This window comes from Suricata suricatta, chromosome 4, assembly GCF_006229205.1.
Source record: "Suricata suricatta isolate VVHF042 chromosome 4, meerkat_22Aug2017_6uvM2_HiC, whole genome shotgun sequence".
NCBI lineage: Eukaryota > Metazoa > Chordata > Mammalia > Carnivora > Herpestidae > Suricata > Suricata suricatta.
The window spans coordinates 69,379,346-69,398,347 of NC_043703.1; the positions used below are offsets into that span (position 1 = coordinate 69,379,346).

Sequence of the window (19,002 nt, forward strand, 5' to 3'; positions counted from 1 at the left end):
TTACTTTTCCCCTCTCCCACCCCTGCCCCCACCCCTCTTCCTATGCCTTGCTCTTCTTTCAACCACCCCAACTCTGCCACCTCCTCCCCTCCCCTGTCCCTCTCCCTCCTCCTCCTCCTCCAGTCTTCTCCACCCTCCCCACCCTTTCCCCCTTCTTCCAACTCCTCTTTCCTCAAGACTCCCACCTCCTCTCTCACATCCTGTTTCCCATCTTTTCCTACCCCACTTCCACCCCTCTCCCCCTCTGCCCATGCCTGCTCCCTCTCATCTCCCACCCCCTGGTTCCCCGTTTCCTTCCACCCCTTCTCTTCCCTGGGGAACAGGTGGCTCTTTATTTCCACGGATTTACTCTGAGTGTGGTATCAGGCCCTCAGGCAAGAATATAGAGGAGAAAGCTTTTGCGGCACCCACCTCAGGGGTGTCCTGCTTTCGGCTACCCTCCCCCCTGCACCTCCAAAATCTCTGCTTGTCTATCAGCCCCGCCCCAAGGGCCGTGCCTTCCGCTTTTCTTCTCAATTTAGGGATGATTCTGCTCTTGAAGTTTAGCACAGATAAAAGCGCACTTGTACTTTTTACTGTAAAGAGGAAAAGGAGGGCTCAGTGGGGACTGGGAGAGAGGCCGGAGAACCTGGAGCAAGCTGGTGCTGGTGTGCTGGTAGATAGGACCCTTTAGAGCAGAATTTCCTCTTGGGACACTGGCAGAAGGGTAGGCAGATGGAAAGGTAAGGAGGCCTGGACCTCAGAGTTCCAGGGAAGGAAAGAGTGTGGGATTAGGCTGCTGCCAGAATTCAGAATTAATTTCTGAATTTCCCACACCCCCACACCCTCGCAAATTCAGTAAATCACATGGGTCCATTATTCTCAGTTTGCACATTAGGACACTGAGGCCTGCATAGACTAAGTGATTTGGCCATGACCACACAGCTCTTGGTGACAGTCCCAGGACTCTGACTCCCAAACCCCAAACCAGACTCAGTAGTTGGTGGCGTCAGATAAAGGGTTCTGCTGTCACGCAGACTGACGCACACCTGGCCTGCAGGCCAGCCAGGGAGATGAGCAGATAGGCACCTGCTCGCAGTTCATCCAGACTTGTATTTCACAGTGAACGTCAGTGAATCTTGACCCCTCAGTATGTTCCTGAGGCCCTCCATTAGCAGGAATCTCCGAATTCCTAGACCCTCTCCGGAGTGGGGACTTAAGGAGGTGTTGTCTCTAGTTAACTCAAAACCCCTTTTGGCCCACTAGGGAAAGTCCTTGGGCCCTGGGCTGGTCTCCCAATTCGAAATTACTGGACTGTCCAAAAGGATTTTTAACCAGCCCCCGAATTCCCATTCTCCTACAAAAGAAATATAGGGGGAGAGCAACAAGGCAAGGTAAACTTGGGGGTTTAATGGGGCCCTTGCCACACATCCCTGAATCTCTGCTTGACTATGAGGAACACCCTGGGGAAAACTGGGATTCTGGGTTCCTATGGTAGGTCACGGGGTGACTTACTCTGCAGACTAAGGAGATGGGTGGTGGCGCTGGTGATGGGGTTTTGTGGTTCAGCATGTGTGTCTGCTCCTTTCCGGTTTACCCCAGCAAATATAAAACACGCCTGCTTCTGTTCGGTTTCTCAGATGGATTCTTTGCAGACCGTTTCGAGATACCACTAAGGATGTTTTTTGCTTCCGTTGCGTCTTCATTCCTACTTGAGACCTGTAGGCTCGGGTGTCACCAGAAGTCACCCTCCTCCCCTTTGCCCAACGAGGAGATAAAGTCTTGGTAAGCCCGGCCTTCTAAGAAAGTCAGTGGGAAGGCTGGTTCTCAAATAGAATGTTCCACACACGTTCCAATGGAGTGCAGAGGGAATCGGTGTTTAACACTCCGTGTCGTGGAATAATACCTCAGGGTGCCATCCAATGGTTCATTTATCTCTACACTGCGTACAGCTGCCATATTGATAAATACACCCCCCACAGGAGTGCTAGGAAGTTTTCCTCCTGGTTACCCTTTCTCCGTGTTTATAAGTTAACGGAAGTCGCCAAAAGGAGGCTCGCCATAGCCTGACACCCCAACCTTGTTTTCTGGCGGTGGGGGTGGGAGGCAGTAGACCTGGGGTCCCTTAGGCAAGCGGCCCAGGGAAGAGAGAAAGCAGTTTGAGTGACCCACTCCGGGAGCAGTGGTGAGTCCCCACAGTGCCAGGCTCCACCACAGAACCTGGCCATTTCCTCCCAGGTGGCTGGCTATCCCTAATCTTTTTGTCACGACAGCCTCCATGGCGGGAGCCAAAACTGAGGCCTCCTCTTCCTACAGGGGCCTCAAGTCCTGCTCTCCTAGTGCAGAGGAGTGAGAGCCCTGGAGCCCTGGAACTTGGTCTGAGCACCTCCTCCTTCTCCGCAGGGCACCCTGAGGAGGGGAAGACAGGCCAGTCAAACTGAAGCAAAGCCTAGGCCAGGCCTGTGGCTGACCAGCCACCCCCGGGGGCAAAGTCTGATTTGGGTGCTCCGCCGGCCCTTGCAGCTCCCTCCCTGCTGCTTGGGGGCCTGCTGGGACACCCTGAGCCCTAGGCCTCTCCTGGCGATATTGTGCCTCTGCTTGGACACCATTCCTGCCCTTGTTCCTAGGGAATCCAGGGGCAAGTCCAGGCTGATGGCCTCTCCTTGGCCTTTTGCCCACGATCAAGTGCAGGCTGATATGCTTCAGGAGACACAATGGGCATGTGTTTGCCATTTGACTGAGGCTGACTCCAAACCATGCTTGGATCCCAGGACTGGCTCCGGGGCAAGGGAGCTTCAGGCCCTTTGCAGTGGCAGCCCAGTGAGGGAGGTACCCTGGGGCTTTCAGCACCTCTTAAATCATCCCTGAGAGAGAGCCACTTACTTCCGCACGCTCAGGCTGCCGCTGGCTGTGTCACGAGAAGATGAACTACAAGTAATAAAATCAAGATGAAGTTCTGCGTAAATCTTTCCAGCTCACAAAGATTGTAGAGAGTTGAAGATGAAAGGCATATTAAAGACCGTCTAGTTCTAGCTCATCAACCCCCCCGGCTGCAAAACCTGAGGCCCCAGGAAGGGGTGTCCACGAACCCCACAGTCTGTCCACGCACCAGGAGAGAGCCAGGGCCACCGGCTTCCCACGTCACACATGCTACGTCCTTGCTGCCCTGCAAGTCCCACGGTATCTTTTGACTTTCGAAAAACAGTTAAGGAGAAGGCAGTCCTCCAGGATCTTCACCTCCCTCTGCGTTTCCAGCTGCTAAAAATTGGCAGTTAGAAGTGGGTCGCCCTGCCCGTCATTGAGGGTCAGGGCTCTGGGGAGCGCTGATCTACAGGCCCTGAGAACAGGCAGGTGATTGGAAACATAATTGCTAGTCTTCTCCCTGGCGCCTGGGGACTTCTGTCACTCAGGTCCCTGGGCATGTTGCCCTCAGCAAATACTAACCCACAGAGTCCAGCGCCAACTCCAGTCATCTGTACATTTGCCCTCTGGGGATGGAAAGCTGTATTTGCCTGATGCCTGATGCGAGTCCTTGGAGAGTAAATGCATAGTTAGGACCTACACTCTCTTCAGGATCCTTTCCTGGCCCGAGATAGAGGGAAAAAACTCACAAGAGGGTTCTGGCTTTCTCTACCTCATTTAAGACGTTTAGGTTGCAAGGAATCCACCTGAGCTGGCTCAAGCAGCCAGGAAAATGCGTGCATAAAGGAGCGTCTCCTGAACCTCAAGGACAGATGGCTCCTAGGAACCCAGGCAGGACTCCTTCTCCAGCTTTTGTCCTTCCATGCAATCAGTTTTCCCTTCTTGTTGACAACTACCACATGTGCATCTTCTCTAGGGACGAGATTAGCCACAGGTGACAGGCTGGCCCAGGAGAGAGTGTGAGGGGCCCAGCCTGGGTCAGGTGCACAGTCCGAGCCGTCAAGGTGGCCACAGGTGGGACCCCCTGCCTCCTGAGTGGCCGCCACACAGGTCTTCCAGACGGAAGAATGACATGCGGTGGGCAGACGTTTATAAAGTGTGACTACCCTGGGCTTCAATCAAATTAGTTACCGGTACAGAAAACGTGGAATGTTGTAGGCGGGAGTGTTGAGAAACGATTCAGACCCTGGAGCCCAACTTCTGGAGTGATGAATTGTCTCCCTTAGAGCTGTATGCTTTTAGATTGCAGTTTCCTCATGATGCAACTCCTATCCTCTGGGCACTATTAAGAAAGCCCATCCAACAAACATCTTACTCTTTTTTTGTTTTTTAAATGTTTATTTATTTTTGAGAGAGTGAAAGAGCACACGCCTGAACTAGCAAACAAGCAGGGGAGGGGCACCGAAAGAGGGAGACACAGAATCCAAAGCAGGCTCCAGGCTCTGAGCTGTCAGCACAGAGCTGGACACAGGGCTCAAACTCAGCAAACTGTGAGATCATGACCTGAGCCAAAATCAGACACTCAACTGACTGGGCCACCCATGCGCCCCAACATCTTAATCTTTTATGTGACTATACTATATATTTTTATCCATATTGACATATGCTAGCTTAGATAGAAACAAAAACAAAAAGTGTAATTTTAAACTCCTATGTACTGAAATACATACACACACACATACCTGTTTTTTAAAACCCAACTTTTTCCCAAAAAGGATTGGAAGCAACTTCTAATAAAAACACAGAAGAAATGTGACAAAAGCCATTAGCACTAAAAAAGAAAGTAAAAACCACATAGCAAAGGGTGCAGATGAGCGGAGTGACAGAGGGCGGACAGAGTAGAATTCCTGGCCTGAACTGATTAGTAAACCTCATTCTGAACATTCTAATATTCAAGGCAAAGAAAAAAACTGTTATGAATGAAATTGCTCTTATTATTTTAAAATTTTTCTTGTAATGCTTATTTTTGAGAGAGAGAGAGAGAGACCGTGCATGAGCAAGGGAGGAGCAGAGAGAGAGGGAGACACAGAATCTGAAGCAGGCTCCAGGCTCTGAGCTGTCAGCACAGAGCCAGACGTGGGGCTCGAACCCACGAACCATGAGATCATGACCTGAGCCCAAGTCTGACACTCAAGCTACTGAGCCAGCCAGGCATCCCAGAATTGCTCTTATTATTTAAACAGTATAAACCTCTAGACTAGTTCTCAAAACATAGTCCAGCCACTATTGTCATCCTGAAAACCCTTTCAGGGGGTCCGAAGATCAAAACTATTGTTGTGATAATACAAAGGTGTTGTTTGCTTCTTTCATTCCCATTGTGTCCTGAGTGTCCAGTGGCATTTCTAGAAGCTATGTGGCCAAGGAGAATGCAGAAGGAAATCTGTGAATCTAGCTTCTACCAAGCCAGACATTCAAGAGATTAGCAAAAAATTAAAACGATGTCACTCCTCACTATTTTATTTTTTTCATAATGTTTGTTTTATTTTTGAGAGAGAGAATGTGCTAGTCAGGGAGGGACAGAGAGAGAGGGGGACAGAGGATCCAAAGTAGGCTCTGCACTGACAGCAGTGAGCCCAACCCTGACGTGGGGCTCAAACCCATGAACTGTGAGGTCACGACCTGAGGAGAAGTGGGATGCTTTTAGCAAATGAGCCACCCAGGCGCCCCGTAACTAATTTATTTCTGTTTTGGAAATTTATTTTCATAAAACATTAATTATGTTGGTGTATGATGGAATTATTGCTACTATTTTAAATGAATTAGTAAATAATTTTTGTTTTAATTTCTAATATGGTAAATATTGTGGATATAGTCTAGATAAATAAAACCTCTTTAGGGTTCTTGGCTTTTTAAGAGTGTAAAGGGATTCTGAGACCAAAAGGTTTGAGAACTGCTGATCAAGAGTATTACTATTATTTATGCATCTGAGATGGTAATTTTTGCCCCAAAAGTTCCTTTCTAGAAGGCAGGGGTCATGGCTAATTTGATCCCATGCAAAATTAAAATCATTTTATGAACAGATGAAGTACTTTTTTGTTCACATACATTCATTTATTCCTTATTATATCTGTTTAAGAAATATTTATTGAGCACCCAGTACATATATTCCAGGTGCTATGCCTGACTCCGTGAAGATAGCGAAAGGTCAGACAGACATGTCTGCACGGAGATCTGTGAGCTAGTCTGCAAAGGAGAAACACTGAGGGCTTGAAAATAGTTCAGGATCAATGTAAAACCAGATGGAAATTGCTTTTGTTTATAGTCTCATAAAGTACCATTAAAAAAAAATATATATATATATATACACTAGGGGCAACTGGGTGGCTTAGTCGGTTGAATGTCTGACTTCAGGTCAGGTCATGATGTCAAGGTTTGTGAGTTCAAGTCCCACGTCAGGCTCATTGCTATCAGTGCGGAGCCCACTTCAGATCCTCTGTCTTCCTCTCTCTGCTCCTCCACTGCTCACATTCTCCCTTTCTTTCTCTCTCAAAAAGAATAAACGTTCATCTATATCTATACTATTTATACATGTATATATATACATATACTATTATTTTACTGAGTCTGAAAATTTGACGTTAAAGAGTTTCCTGACAGAAATACATTATTTGACAGGTATTAGATTTACTGATGATTCAAGTCACAGCAGCCTTGGTCTGTTATTATTGTGTTTAAAAGTATGATGTGTTTTGAGAAAATTCAGTGAAGGTAAACAGAAATCTACATTAGGAAGTATTATACTTAATGTTACAAAAGCGTTTTTCATTTTGGAAATACAATACAGGACTTCTACGAGGCATGATCAATAATCTTAGTGAACAGTTCATTGTATACTTAAAATATGACTCACATTATCACAATTGATTCATAATTTTTCAGTTACATGTATAATACATCTAGGAAGGCTAAATTGTATCGCACCATTACAGTAAAAAAGGAGGAAGCAAGCTTCTGGTTGTGGCCAGTGACTAATGTTAGTGGAGACTTAGGGCAGGAGGAAAAGCACAGAATTGGTAAAAGGGAGGTGCCAGAGAAAATATCAACTGTGAGGTGTTCTACTTGAACTTCATTTCTTTGTTTCACAGTACGGTCGGGCTGAAAGGTCAGGACAGCGCATATACATTTCAGTATGACATCAGACAAAATTCTTAAAAATTTTTTTTTAACATTTATTTATTTTTGAGAGACAGAGAGAGACAAAGCACAAGCAGGGGAGGGGCAGAGAGAGAGGAAGACACAGAATCCGAAGCAGGCTCCAGGCTCTGAGCTGTCAGCACAGAGCCCAACGAAGGGCTCCAACCCACAAACCGTGAGATCATGACCTGAGCCAAAGTCAGACGCTTAATCGACTGAGCCACCCAGGAGCCCCATAAATTCTTTTACAGTATCCTTGTTGATTCATGGAGAGATGTAAAGTAGATGTAGGGCAAATTAGATTGATTTGTAGCTGGTTGAACAGTCACTTCCCAAAAGTCTTGAAATGGATCCATTTCAATTTTGATGGAGGTCCCTCCTGACTTCCCGCAGGACTCTGCCTTCAGCCTCACTCAGTACAATATTGTGCTAAGTGAAATCCTGAAGAAATCTGTTGGCGACAAATACGGGAGGAAGAGCTTATATATTAAGATGCTAGAGCCAGGGTCCAAAAATATTTTTCAAGTTGGAACAAGGTGTCAAGTCTGATGAGATAGAATTTAATAGGGAAATATCCCACAGTTCTGCACCCAAAAGCCATCCAGACAAGTGGAGGATGTTTGGAGCCTGGCATGTTTAAATGGAACCAGGATAAGGCAAATACAAAAATGTACCTGTAGGGGCACCTGAGTGGCTCAGTCGGTTACGCGTCTGGCTTCGGCTCAGGTCATGATCTCATGGTTTGTGGGTTCGAGCCCCGCATTGGGCTCTGTGCTGACAGCTAGCTCAGAGCCTGGAGCCTGCTTTGGATTCTGTGTCTCCCTCTCTCTCTGACCCTCCCCTGTTCCCACTGTGTCTCTCTCTGTCTCTCAAAAATAAAGAACATAAAACAACTTTTATTAATGTACCTGTAAAGACTTGGTTGTGAGTAGACCACCACCTGGCATCCATGGTATTGGTAGATATTATTCCAGAGAACAGGAGGTTGAGGGTAGAGAAGAAACTCAGGTGGGGAGTGTGGTTTAAGAGTGCAATATGCAAAAGGAAAAAATAAAAGCCTTCTTAAAATGCTACATGAGAGGCCTTGGATTGTATTAATAGAAATCGTGTTTCCAGAATAAAGGAGGGGATTGTCCTGCTCTACCTTGCAAGTTAGCCCTCTCCTGAAATAGTGGAGGCAATTCTGAGTTACTACCTTTCATGGAGACTTTAACCACCTAGAATATAGCGACTAATGTGGAAAGGGTCTTGAAATTATGTCACACCCTTCTCTGTCATGTTGCTCTCAACAAGGCAAAGTATGGCCTGGACCTTCAAGGCCTAGCGACCCCTGGCTACATGTCAAACCTCCCTTCTCTCCCATCTCCATTTCAGCCCAGCTCGCCTCCATGATATTTCTCAAACATCAAGCATTTATCCTTGTGGGGCTTTTGCTCTTCCCCTCACAGGGTCCCTTGGGTCCCCCCCTCGATTCGGTCAGGTCTTTGCCCAAATGTTACCTCCTCCTTTGCACCTCCCGCACCTCCCAACCTAAACACTCCCATTTCCCAGTCTCCTTGCTTTGCTTTCCCTTCAGTGTCTTTATCATTACCCGACCTTATGTTATAAATTTACTTCACTGTTTGTTTTCTGTCTTCATCAATAGAATGCAAGTCCCAGCAGGGCTGGGGCTTTGTTTGATTCGCCCATCCATTCCCTTGCTCCTGACACACCTTGTTACTCTGTGAACGCTTTTTGATGAACTCCAAGGCCACACTGCAAACCCACAGAAGGGAAGTCTCTGAGAGCCGCGTCAAACATTGGCGGGGGCTACTTCATGGCCAAAGCCTCTTCCAGGAGGCCAGGCCGGAACGATGAGTGGGCACTCACGGCAAGGAGCTGTGGGACCCACTGTCAAATATTTCTAAGAGTTGGAAAGGGTGGGTGGGCCACCTGGAGCCCCCCCTCTTCCCCCCCCCCCCCCCAGCCCAGGGCTTGTTTCCTCAGATGTGAGAAAGTTACCGGTCAGAGACATTGTTTGGGGCTTGAAGTCAATGACACTTAAGACTTGTTTCTATTCTAGGGGCGCCTGGGTGGCTCAGTCGGTGAAGCTTCTGACTTCAGCTTGGGTCAAGATCCCACCACCAGGGAGTTCAGGGCTGGCCTGGGGCTCTGTGCTGACAGCTCAGAGCCCAGAGCCTTCTTTGGATTCTGTGTCTCTCTGCCCCTTCCCTGACCACATCTGTCTCTGTCTCTGTCTCTCTCAAAAATAAATAAACATTAAAAACAAACCAAAATAATAAGAAAAAAGACTTTTTTCTATTCCAAATTTTATGAGCTTGTTACAGGTCAGACCACCTCTTTCTTGCTAAAACATTTCTGAATTTGGTCTGCTGAAATAGTTTTTCTATTTGAACACACATTTTCAATGTTTTGAATGTGATAATGGGATTCAATTTGTAGAAACGATGCCCATTTTCTGAAACATTATTCAGAATATGTGAGATTTATGAGAAAAGATGAATTTTGTGGGAATTGTGTGTCATTCTGACAGCATCCCAAGAATGATCAAAATGTACCTAATTTCTCTTAGTCATATGACCAATGTGCTTACCAGCCTTCTAACTAATCTCAAATGTTGCCTTCTTAGTATCTTTCTAGATATGACATGGCATGTGTCCCAAGGAGAATGATTTTAGCACTCAACAGCTGAGCAAGGAAATCAACTATCCATTGTGACTACTAAGGCGATTTAGGTAGTCAGGCATTATCCTGGTATGGACAGACAGACAAAAGAGTAAGCAAGATTTTGGTATGCTTTCTGAATGAGGCAAAGTTTCCTTTTAGAAAATCGCACTAAGCTTTCACCCAGAGCTCAGAGAACACCAAACACAGAGGTCTATGTATTCTTATAAATTAAAACAAACACAAAATTCTAACGGTGCTTGCAGAGGACTCCGTGTTTCTCACTTAGGGAAAAAGGGACAGAATATCAGTGTGGAGGGGCTCCAGGCATTTTCCAGTTAATAGCCCCAGCACTGACTGACTCCCACAGTCCCGAATCAGGCCAAGAACACAGATAGAGCTTGAAAGTGTGTCATGGGAATTTGTGACCGTTTCTCTGACTGTCTGTAAGCGTCTGAGGTGGGAACCCCACGGCTAGCGTTCTGTTAACTTAAAACGTGGGGGGAAGCAAACAAAAAGCCCCAACACAATGTCAGCACATTCAAACAACCACTCCTGAGCTAGATAGAGGCAGACACCTCTTTCTCTGCCAACATCAGTCAGATTCTAGAACGTAATTTCATGAGAAGGGAAGGGAAGTATATGGATGTGTGATACTGGTTCTTAGGAACTTCCAGGAAATGAACTTGTGCAGAAATGGAGTCAGTGAAGCCAGAGCAGACCCAAGATGAGAAACGGGGATACTTCTACTGCTTCGTCCTCAGATATGGGACAACTGATGTTATTTCCTGGGCATCAACACCTCATGGTGACTTTTCTATGGGACTCTACGTTGTCTGGGTTGGCGTTTGGGTCCTACCCAGTGCTGCTGACGGGGCCTCCCTTTCCTGGGTCTTCTTGCACCCTACAGAGTAAATCAGTGGAATCAGGACAGCTAATCAGGGTGGGCCCAGGGTCAGAGACGCACTGCAATCGTTCTGTTTCACTTGCCTACTGTGCACTGGGCTCCCAGTTCCTAAAGGACAGGGACAATATTGTCACCATTGTATCCCCAGCACCTAGTATAGTCCCAGCCCCTGAAGTTAGCCTTCAGTAAAGGTTTTTTTGGGGTTCTGTTAAATGAAGTGAAAAGGTCCAAAGAAAGGCAAGCCTGCATTAACCTGCTGCTCACCAGTGGCACTGAGGGCAGAGTTTTTATGAAAACGTGGTTTTCTTCCTCCATATTGTTTTGGATTCTCAAGTAATGGACATGGCATACATCTTGTCACCTGATGTATTTCTTTGGGGGTCTGGGTTGTTCGTGCAGCATCTTTGCTCACCACTGACTCTCCCATACTGTGCCCGGCACCCCATGGATGATTCATAAACATTTGTTAGGTAAGTAACAAAAAAATTAAAATAAAATAAAAATAAAGGGATTGCTACTGGCCTCACATGCACCTACCGGGCTGCTGACATTACCCAATAAAGGGGCTTCTTTCAAAACTCGACGTGTTAGGAAACTGAATTTCCCTAAAGGGAAAAGATGTTAGGACAGCAGGCCCTTTTTCCTACCGCTTTCTGGGAAGGTGAAGAGAAACATGGGAAAGAAGTTCCCAGGGTCCTGGCCCTGCACTGCCGGTGGCCTTTCAGACGTGACCCCCAAGCCCCGACCTCGATCATCAGACCATAAAAGCCCCAGAAAGGAGAGCCGTTAGGTTCGGAGGCCCGGAAGACATTTCATCCCCCGCGCGGCCACCAAGTGTTTCAAAGGCGAGGACGGGGAGAAATGTTGGGGGGACAGAGGGCGACGCGGCTCTCCGACCGCCCAGCGCTGCCCCCGCCTCCCGAGGGCCTCCATTTGTTGAGTTCACCGCGGGCGGCGGAGCCAGGAGAGAGACACCTGCCGGTGGCCCGCGGCAGTGCGTGTCCCCGCGAGCCCCTGGGACGCGCACGCAGGGCCCTGGGAGGCCGGCGGGGCGGGGGCCGCGCAGCACGGATCCGCCTCCTCTCTGCACCCCACGTCTTGCTTCCGCTGCCAAGGACCAGACGTCATCTCTTCTTTGGACATTCTTCAGAAAAAAAAAATTTTTTTTTAAACACACAGTATAGGAGAGACCAAATGTCCCCCTGCCTAGGCCCTTCTAAACATCCTGAGCCCGCGCGATAACCGCACTTACTGTTCTGGCAGGTGCCAGGCTCAGTCAGTACAAGGCCAGGCCTCCGCAATCAGCAGGTGCTTGAAAGAGAGGGCAAAGTCTATGTTTCTTTTCTTTCTTTCTTTCTTTAATAAGTTATTTATGGGGCGCCTGGGTGGTGGCTCGGTCGGTTAAGCGTCTGACTTCGGCTCAGGTCATGATTTCGCAGTTTGTGGGTTCAAACCCCGCGCTGGGCTCTGTGCTGACAGCTCAGAGCCTGGAGCATGCTTCAGATTCTGTGTCTCCCTCGCTCTCTGCCCCTCCCCCACTTGTGCTCTGTCTCTGTCTCTAAAAATAAGTAAATGTAAATAAAATAAAATAAGTTATTTACTGATTTTTTAATAGTTAACTCTGCACCCAAGGTGGGGCTTGAACTCAGGATCCCCAGATCAAGAATCACATGCTCTGCCTACTGAGCCATTCCCCGCCCCTCACTAGGTTTCTTTAAAGTTCACCTAAATCGTCAGCCAAGCTGCTGTCTGGGAAGCATTCCCCTTACCGGAACCGGGCTGCAGGCCGAGGCCCAAAGCGGTGCTCGCCCACACGCCCCCCGGGGTTCTGCGCGGGTGTGCGCGGGTGTGCGCGGGTGTGCGCGGGTGTGCGAGGCAGAACCCGCTTGTGAAGTCACCATGAAAAATGTGAGGAAGGCGCCCCGAGGACAAGTCGCTCGCTGCGAATGAGCCTGGGCCCGTGGGAGCAGAGGCCAGTGGGAACCTGGCAATCCCACCACGTCTGCCACCGCACCAGAAGAACTCCAGGAAGGTGGGAGAAGCTAAAGGTCTTCTTGGGGCCGCTGGTCCGGGGCTAATCCCTGCACAAAGCGGGGGACTGGAGGCCTTGGAAGGCAAGGGGGGAATAGGGCATTCTGCTTCAAGAAAACAGTGGCTTAAGGTGAGCCAACTGGCCAGGGAGGGTCTGTGGCATATTGACCACGTCACCCACAGGGACCCGAAGCTGGTCCCCCGCAGTCCGAAAAGTGCAGAGCCCCTGGAAATAAATACCTCTGTGAAAGCAGCCAGTCCGAAAGCCGTTTCACTCCCGGGGAACTTCTTAGAGATGCAGATTGAGGGCCCGCCTTAGACCTTCGGAATCGGAGTCTCTGGGGGTGGGCCTCAGTCTTTAAGAAGCCCTGTAGGTGATTCTGAGGTCCCTTGAAGTTTGGGAACTCCCAGATTAGGAATTGAAGAAGAAAGGAGCAGAATGGATGGCATTCCCAGTGCGGGGCAGTGAGAGCCAAGCTCTCTGCATACAAATAAGGGGGATTAAAGGTATACCACTGACAGGTATGAGATCTGGGGAAGGGATTCAGTTTGTGAGGGGAGAACCCTAACTAAAGGTCATTTTGGTTGAGTTATGTTTAGTGTGAGGGCAGGACACCCACATCAGAATTCCTGAGGCATTTGGAAGGCAGGGCCTGACACATAGCAGTGTCTGTATGGGGTCACCTGCGTGGACTGGAAATGAAAGAGGGGGTCTGCTCACTGTGATCAGAGAGGGGTGGACAGAGAGTGCAAAAGGCTATAGGGAAAAGCTGGTCAGAGAAGGAAGAAAAAACCCAGTGTGGTGCCACTGAGGCAGATTCAGGAAATAGGTTGCAGAGAGGGGCTCAATCGGTTAAGTCTCTGAATCTTTTTTTTTTAATGTTTATTTTAGAGAGACAGAGTGTGCGTGGGGGAAGGGCAGAGAGAGAGGGAGACACAGAATCTGAAGCAGGCTCCAGGCTCTGAGTTGTCAGCACAGACCTGATGCAGGGCTCAAACTGTGAGATAATGACCTGAACTGAAGTCAGACACTTAACCGACTGAACCACCCAGGCGCCCCAAGCCTCTGAATCTTGATATCCGCTCTGGTCATGATCTCTGGGTAGGCTCAGATCATGATCTCAGAATTTGTGAGTTCAAGCCCTGCATGGGGCACTGGGCTGACAGCTCAGAGCCTGGAGCAAGCCTCCTTTGGCGTCTGTATCTTCCTCTCTCTCTCTGCCCCTCCCCTGCTTGTGTTCTGTCTCAGTCTCTCAAAAATGAATAAACATTAAAAAAAAAAAACAAGGGTTGTGTTATTTCTTTGATTTTTGCATTTTGGGGCAGGAGGAGGAATTAGATTTCATAATCTAAGTTTCGAAATCAAAGTTACAATTGAAGACCTCTTTTATAATTGAAGCCTCTCTGAAACCCACAATCCCTAAGCAGGTAAGTGTCCCTCCTTCATGAGGGATACTTCAAGCAACCTGGAGGAATGAAAGATTCTGGGAATTCGGTAGCTTCTAACTTTGCAAATGTTTTGATTTAGAGCCCTGGGTCTCAACTGAGGCCGATTTTGTGGACCCCCACCCCCACCCCAAGACATTTGGCATTGTCTGGAGACATTTTTGATGGTCAGGACTGGGTATCTGTCCTAATGGCATTTGGGGGAGGCCCTGGTATGGTGCTAAACATCCTACGGTGTCCAAGACAGCTTCTCTACTGCTCAGCAGAAAATTATCCGGCCTAGAATGCCCACGGTGCCAAAGCTGAGAAATCCTGAATTAGAGGAGATGAAAATCTAAGGTCTGTTTATGGTTAAGAAGGTTGCCTGGGTGCTTCTCACAAAAGAAGGGTATTAAACTTCAGTTCTTGGCTTCATTTCAAGTGGATAATTATAACCTGCCTACCTAAAATTTACACTTTAATTTTCAATGGGTATCTTTCTTCAGTTCATGCTTAAACAGGCTTGGTGTGGCTGTATTCTTGACAACAGGCCGATATTCTGCGCCCCAGTCAGTTACAGGTCAATAGCGGGTGAAACCGTTGGTCTTGAAGTGATTTGAAATCTTTGGGCGGTAAGCACTGAACCAAGAAAGCGAGGGCATTGTCATCATTATTAATTATTAGTAATATCACAGCACTCATCCAGCCACTCTCGGGATCCCCACAGGATTGCCATTAGTACTCAGGTCAAAAAGCAGATTCCTGACCTTTGGTCTAACCAGACACCGCCCAGAATTAATAGATCAGCAGTTAAAAGCCCGGAGCACTCACTGCTCTGCAGGGCCGCCTGCTCTCAGCATCTGAGAGGCTCTGCATTGGCAACACTGAGCTTCAGAGCAAATCTTCCATCTTCTATTTGTACTAGCTGTTCCCATATTTAGAACGGAGCAGCACAAACTTGTCTATTGCTTCAAGGCAAGAGCAAACTCTGAAGGCATTAAATAGAGGCTTACTTCCAGCCAACAAGAGAACCCAGGAAAAGTTAAGGGCAAGGCTTTACCTCTCTCTTTCCTTACATTTTAAAGCTTTATAATAATTCAGGGTAGCAAACTTAAAACTTAAAATCACAAGGCTGCCAACTAATTGACAAACCAAATGATTACCTTTTTACGAGCCACACTGATCAGTTTATGAAACCTGTTTTGGCTTTTTTTTTTTTTTCTTAACAGTATGTTAACGTTAAACAAGCCCAGACAGCTACATGCTGGTGTACAAGGAGGAGGCTGGGTTTTCTTTCTTTAGTTGGTAGGGGTGGTTTGTTTTTTTTTTCCTTTTAAGTTTTGTTTATTTTCCCCTAGGATTTCTGTCTTTAAAAGATTGCAGCAACTCATCCTCAGATATGTGAGCTTTGGCAAAGTCTGACTTTGGGGATTTTAAATGGTGATGTATGGTGCTTCTTTGCTTGACATGTCTTTATTTAAAAAGGTTTGGAATGGAGATTGTTCTGGCACGATTCTTCCTTAAAAACCCATATTATTTCATTGTACATGTGCTTTTTCTCATAAACGGACAGGATGCCACTGACTTTATTTGATTTTTTTTAATCTTTAAAAATGTTTATTCATTTGTTTTTGAGAGAGAGAGAGACAGAGACAGAGACAGAACACGAGTGGGGGAGGGGCAGAGAGAGAGGGAGACACAGAATCGGAAGCAGGCTCCAGGCTCTGAGCTGTTAGCACAGAGTCTGACGGGGGCTTGAACTCGAACCATGAGATCATGACCTGAGCTGAAGTGGGATGCTTGACCCACTGAGCCATCCGGGCGTCCCCTAATTTGATTTTTTCTTAGCTGCCTGCCCTCCACATCCCCTGGCCTAGGTCCTCAAAAACATGCATTTTGAAGCTGTTAGCTGAGGGGAGAGTTAGAAACTTTATTCATGGGGCAGTTTGTCTTTGCAAAGCAACTGGTGCGTCCCGGACAGAGCCGGAGCCCCTGGGTCCTGATGGGAACAATCACAACCATAATAAGAGTTAGTATTTACTGGCTATTAGGCACGTGCCAGCCTGAGTCCCGAGATTTTCTGTGGAATGACTCATTTAAGCCTTGTCGCAGCTCCTTGACGAAGGTGTTACATATTGACTCTATTTCATGCTGAGGAAACTGAGGCTCACAGAGGTCAGGTACTTTACCCAAGGTCATGGCGCAGAAAGACTCGCTAGAATTTGTAACAAGCCATCTGTCTCTAGAGCCCTTGCTCTTGACTTTTCCCAACAAATAGAATTTTAAAAACCTGAATAAGGTTAGCATATGAAGGGCTCAGTCAGTTAAGCATCAGATTCTTGATTTTGGCTCCTGTCGTGATCTCAGTCCAGGTTGGTGAGTTTGAGCCCTTCACGGAGGCCTGTGTGGAGTCCCAGACTATTATCGTGGAGCCTATTTGGGATTCTCTCTCTGCCCCTCCCCCACGCTCTTTCTCTTTTTCTCTCTCTTTCTCAAAATAAATAAACTTTAAAAAAAGATTAGTGTAATAATTATATAGTTTGCTTTTTAAACGTTCCAAGCTATTTTCACACTCATTGCCTCTTTGCTCCGGAGGCGTGATGGTAACCAGAATCTTGGAAAGAGTCTTTTCATAAAGATTAGATTTGAAGCCGGCTAGAAGTGAGCACACACACGCCCTCTTCTGATACAACCTGAACGGGAGGCCTGCTTGCACAAATTGGGTGCCCCCAAGAGATCACGTCAGTTTATTTTCCTTCTCCCAAAGGTGAATTTAAGTGGCTTGGTGTTTTAGGTTGCCTTTCAGTAATACCTTTTTTTTTCCACACTTTTCCTGAATGTGATGCAATTGATACCCCTTTGAAGTTTAATTATACCTCTGGCATCACATTGCATGAAGCGTTTACCCACGACTGTGTTTTTGGAAGCTATGTGTATGGCAGGAAGGACGTATTTATCTTGGAACTGAGACTAGAGAAGCAAGTTCCTCCCTTGAATGTGGCCTAAGATATATCACCTCCCCACCTGGTATTCCAACCTCAGGTACATAAGGGAGCCAACAGTAAATTTAGGCAGTAAAGAGAGTAAGAAGACATCTGCAATGAATTTAGCTGAAAGCTGTTGCCAGAAAGTACAGCCATCTTACATTTCTGTGGGGTTTTAGAACTAGCGTGTCCACTCCACCTCGCCACCTCCCCGCTCTCTATCCTACAGCAGGAAAGATAAGAATGGTTAATGGCTGGCTGGCAAATCATCACTTTCAACAATGTCTGTTCCGGCTTAAATATGGCCGCCGTGCATCAAACTGAATATAGAACAGGTTGATAACACACAGACAGTTCTGTGCTTATGAGACGTGTGGCAACCTGTTGGCATTAGCTAGGAGGCCCTTTGAAATCAGTTCCCAACCTGCCTGGCTGGCTCAGTTGGTAGAACATGGCTGCTTGATCTTCAGGGTCATGAGTTCAAACCTCACATTGGACAGAGAACTTTCTTAAAAAAAAAAAAAGAAAGAAAGAAATTGGTCCCCAACCCTCCTTTCTAGGTCTAGCACCTGCCACTCCCTACTCTGTAGCTACACCAGATGGCCTGCACCTTTTTGCTCCAGGTGGGGAAAAGGGCAAGTGGAAGCCACAGTTCAGAATTCCCAGAGTTGGCTTTCTACTTCCTCTAGGCTGCATCTTTGAGGTTGAGAAACAAGACTAGGATGGATGATGTGGTCCCGAGATGACCAAGTCGGGTGGCGCAAACCCAGAGACAGAGAATTTGATATCTTAGTTTAAGGTAAGAGACATTCCATGTATCTACACATTTCATTCATGGGGATCCCTCATCCTTGGGATGCTTTCCTTTGTTTAGAGAATTGTACTTTTCCTTCAATATCCAATCATTTTCCAGTGACCCAACCCTCTGATTGAGATGTCCCCTTCCATGCTGTCATAACAACCTGGACTCCCTGCCTTGTAGCACACACCCCATGGAAACCTCTTGGTGGTGGTACATTGTCTACCCTTCCCACTCAGCTATATAAATTCATCCTGGCTGATAGTAGGGGATCAACATAGTTGTTGAATAAATGAATGTATCTTTCTTTCTGACAAAGCCTATTCGGGAAACAATTCAAGTCAGAAGATTACTTAGTGAATACAGAAGGTGGGTCATAAGCTGATCCATGTCTGAAGCCAGCTATCCCATCTCATAGCATCTCCACTCTGCCAGGTTGTTCTAGGTTCTTTAAACTCTCCATTTTTCAGTACGCCTGGGTGGCTCAGTTGGTTAACCATTCAACTTCTGCTCAGGTCATGATCTGGTGGTTTATGAGTTCAAGCCCCATGTCGGGCTCTGGGCTGACAGCTCAGAGCCTGGAGCCTACTTCAGATTCTGTCTCCTTCTCTCTACCATTCCCCTCTCATGTTGTCTCTCTCTTTCTCAAAAATAAACAAACATTAAAAGAAAATTAAACTCCATGTTTCAATGCTATGAGCACCTCTGTCAGCTCCAGTGCTGTCAAAAGGACCCCCAAGTGGGTAATAACATCTTTGATTTTAAGCTTGGCCATGACTATGGTAAGGAAAGGAGGAGGGAATTTTTCTCCTCAGAGACAGCTCTGCATGAAGGGAAAGGAGGTGCCCTTCATCCGCTGTGAGGAGGGAAACGGAAATGTTGGTCTGCTCCAAACGGTTCCCTCGCTCCTCCCCGCACTGAAATCCCACCCCCAAATCCAAGGATCTCCCAGGAGAGGCTTATGGACTTAAGAGTCTATTACCCTCGGCTAACATACTAGCACTAATTCATTGTGCAAGGACAGGGAGGGTCCTGTAGGAGCCTTTTGTCCATTTTGACCATGGAGGAAGGTTTCTGTAATATCTATAAGTGGACGGAATATGGAAACTTCTGGGCAGTGTGAGAATGTTAGCTTGGACCATGGTTGTTCTCTTGGT

At 47.1% G+C, this 19,002-nt stretch overlaps 1 long non-coding RNA gene across 1 annotated transcript in view; it reads left to right on the top strand.

Annotated features, from left to right (window-relative positions):
* The window catches only part of LOC115289597, a 10,042-nt gene extending 795 nt beyond the window's left edge, over window positions 1–9,247 (top strand). The window contains exons 2-3 of the long non-coding RNA XR_003907706.1: window positions 1,620–1,764; window positions 9,098–9,247. This is a non-coding gene — a long non-coding RNA (uncharacterized LOC115289597). The remainder of the gene's footprint in view (window positions 1–1,619; window positions 1,765–9,097) is intronic.
* Window positions 9,248–19,002: the final 9,755 nt, after the last annotated feature.